This window comes from Hevea brasiliensis, chromosome 18, assembly GCF_030052815.1.
Source record: "Hevea brasiliensis isolate MT/VB/25A 57/8 chromosome 18, ASM3005281v1, whole genome shotgun sequence".
NCBI classification, from domain to species: Eukaryota; Viridiplantae; Streptophyta; class Magnoliopsida; order Malpighiales; family Euphorbiaceae; genus Hevea; species Hevea brasiliensis.
In genome coordinates, this window is record NC_079510.1 from 7,798,295 (window position 1) to 7,801,792 (window position 3,498).

A 3,498-nucleotide genomic window follows, 5' to 3' on the forward strand; every position below is an offset into this window, starting at 1 on the left:
GTGAGGGCATTTGATAGCACGAAGAGAGATGTATTAGGAAACATTAACTTGCCACTTCAAATTGGGGCATGTACTTTCAATGTTACATTCCAGGTAATGGATATTGAACCAACTATGCTGTTAGGGAGGCCTTGGATCCATTCAGCAAATGCGGTGCCCTCAACTTTGCACCAGAGGATCAAATATGTCATAAATGGTAAAATCATCATGGTGAGAGGAGAAGAAGCTATACTAGTCACTAAGCCGCAGTCAGTTCCTTATGTGAAAGCAATTGAACGATCCCTAGAGAGTTCATTCCAAGCATTGGAATTGCAAAAAACTACCCTGGGAGATGGGGGAGCTACGGCTATGGTTGCAAAAGTGATACTGAAAAATGGCTATGAAGAGGGCAAGGGATTAGGTGCTACCTTACAAGGAATTGTTGAACTCGTATAAGCTATTCGAAGAAATGGTCGCTCTGGGTTGGGATATGATGAAGATGCCCTGACTAATGGAAGGTTCTAGATGAGGAACATGCTCAGGGACCAGAGATTTGACAAATCACTCGGAATGAGGAAAAATGTTCCTAAAATAGTAGATTTTTTTACCAGGCCAATCATTGAAAACTTAGAAGAAGAGGATAGAGAATCTCCCTCAAGGCTACCTATCGATGTCCTGCACCTAGATCCCATGTCTAAAGTGTTGATCTCACTGACCACTGAGGGGCAAGAGCTTGACAATTGGGAAGCCGAGGATATCCCTATGCATTATTTCGAGTAAAGTATATTTCATTACCAACACTTGATTACTTCGTCTATGGTGTCAAGTGTGATTCTGCAAATGGACCTTTTCTTATGATTAAGTGATTAACAAATTAATAGCGCATTTTCCCAAGCTCTGTGTCGAATATTTTCTTTTAAAAGTTCATTGTTAAAATCTAATCTTTAATATACTCCATTTTCATTTCTTCAGGACCATTGACCAACCCAGCCATAATAATCCAATCAACTCTAAAATCCCTTATGTTAACTTTGAGAGTCCCATAATCGCCATTGACACAAGTGATTCCGAAGAAGAGCCTGTGAAAGAGCAGGGAGAAGCAGATGAACCCCTTCTAGTACTCTGTGGAAATGAAATGAGTACCTTAAATTTGGGGACAAAGGAAAATAAAAAGGAACTCAAAATAGTGAATAATGAAGAATTAGAAGACATGATTCAATTGCTGAAGGAATTCATCGACGTATTCGCTTGGGGTTATGATGATATGCCAGGACTAGATCCTCAAATAGTCACACACAAGATTCCTTTGATTCCTGGGACAGTCCCAGTTAAACAAAAATTGAGGAGAATGAACTCTGACACACTGCTCAAAGTCAGGAATGAAGTTAAAAAGCAATACGATGCTGGATTCCTAGAAGTGGTAAAATACCCATAATGGGCAGCTAATGTCATCCGTGTAATGAAGAAGGATGGTAGGGTAAAGGTATGTGTTGACTACAAGGACCTCAATAAAGCGAATTTGAAAGATGATTTCCCTCTCTCACATATAGATGTACTGGTGCACAATGCTGCAGAACTGGGGAGATATTCATGTATTGATGTAGCCTCAGGGTATAATCAGATTTTGATGGACAATGACGACAAAGAAATGACTTCCTTTATCACCCAGTGGGGAGTCTTTTGCTACCGGGTGATGCCCTTTGGGCTAAAGAACATAAGGGCTACCTACCAACGTGCCATGGTCACATTATTCCATAACATAATGCACAAAGAATTGAAAGTTTATATGGATGACATGATCATTAAATCCAGAGGGACTGAAAGCCATGTACGAGTATTAAAAAAAGTATTCGAAAGGCTTAGAAAGTATCAACTGAAGTTGAACCTGGCTAAATGTGTGTTTGGGGCAAGATCAGGAAAGCTATTGGGATTTATAGTAAGTGAGAAAGGAATAGAGGTGGATCCAGACAAAGATCGAGCCATTCAAGAGATGCCATCCCCAAAGACAGAAAGGAATGTGCATAGTTTCCTAGGAAAATTGAACTACATTTTAAGATTCATCTCTAATTCACCACTAAGGCTGAACCCATTTTCAAGTTACTTAAGAAGAACAATACTGCCTAGTGGGATCAAGCTTGTAAAGAAGCTTTTGAAAAGATTAAGCAGTACTTGTCAAATCCGCTAATATTGGTTCCTCCAGTGATAAGTAAGCCGTTAATCCTATACATGGCAGTTTAGCAAAACTCGGTGGGTTGTGTTCTGGGACAACATGATGACCCAGATGGAGGAAGGACAGATAATACAGTTATTATAAATTAAAGCAAGGAGTGAGCCAGTGTACTGCTTTATGATTGAAGAAGAAACAGACGGCAAACCCTAGTATCATGATATCTAGGTGTACATCAAAAATAGGAAATATCCTCCTGGGGCAAGCAAAAACGAAAGAAGAATGATCAGAAGGTTAGTGATGGGATAGTTCCCCAGTGGAGAAATCTTGTATAAGAGAAGCTCCAATGGTGAGTTATTGAGATGCGTGAATGCCAAAGAAGCAAGGAGAATTCTTTTTGAAACCCATGAACGGAACTGTGCTACTCATAGCAATGGGTATATGATGGCAAAGCAAATCTTAAGGCAGAGTTACTTCTGGACCACTTTGAAAAAAGACTGCATTGAGTACTTTCGAAAGTGTCACAAATGCCAAATTTATGCTGATTAAATAAATGTCTCGCCTCATCAGCTCTATAATCTTGTCTCACCATGGCCTTTTGCAATGTGGGTATCAACGTAATCAGTCCAATTAATAAAAGCATCCAATGGATACAGGTTCATTTTGGTGGCCATCGAATACTTTACTAAATGGGTTGAAGCTACCTCATATGCTCACATCACTCAAAACACCTTTATGAAATTCCTTAAGAATAATATTATCTGCCAGTATGGTCTTCCTGGTGAGATTGTCACTAACAATCCCAAGAATTTAAATGGTTCGAAGATTCAGAAGTTGTGTGATCAGTACAAGATACGACATCTCAATTCATCACCATACCGACCCGAGATGAATGGATCTGTAAAAGCTGTCAATAAAAATCTCAAGTGAATAATTGGAAAAATGACAGTCACTTATAAAGATTGACATGATATGCTTCCCTTTGCCCTTCATGCCTATCAGACCACGATAAGGACATCGACCAGGGCAACTCTATATTCACTGGTCTACGAGATGGAAGTTGTTTTGCTAATAGAGGTGGAAATTTCTTCCTTAAGGATTTTAAAAGAGGCAGAATTAGATGAAACAGAATGGGTCCAATCAAAGTTAGATCAGCTGAATTTATTGGATGAGAAAAGACTAATAGCAATATGCCACGGGCAGTTGTACCAAAGAAGAATGGCTAGGGCATTTGATAATAACGTATGCCCGTGCGAATTCCAATCGGGAGATCTAGTTTTAAAGAAGATCCTCCTAAGTCAAAGCAACTCCCGGGGCAAGTGGTCACCAACTTATGAAGGGCCTTATGTGGT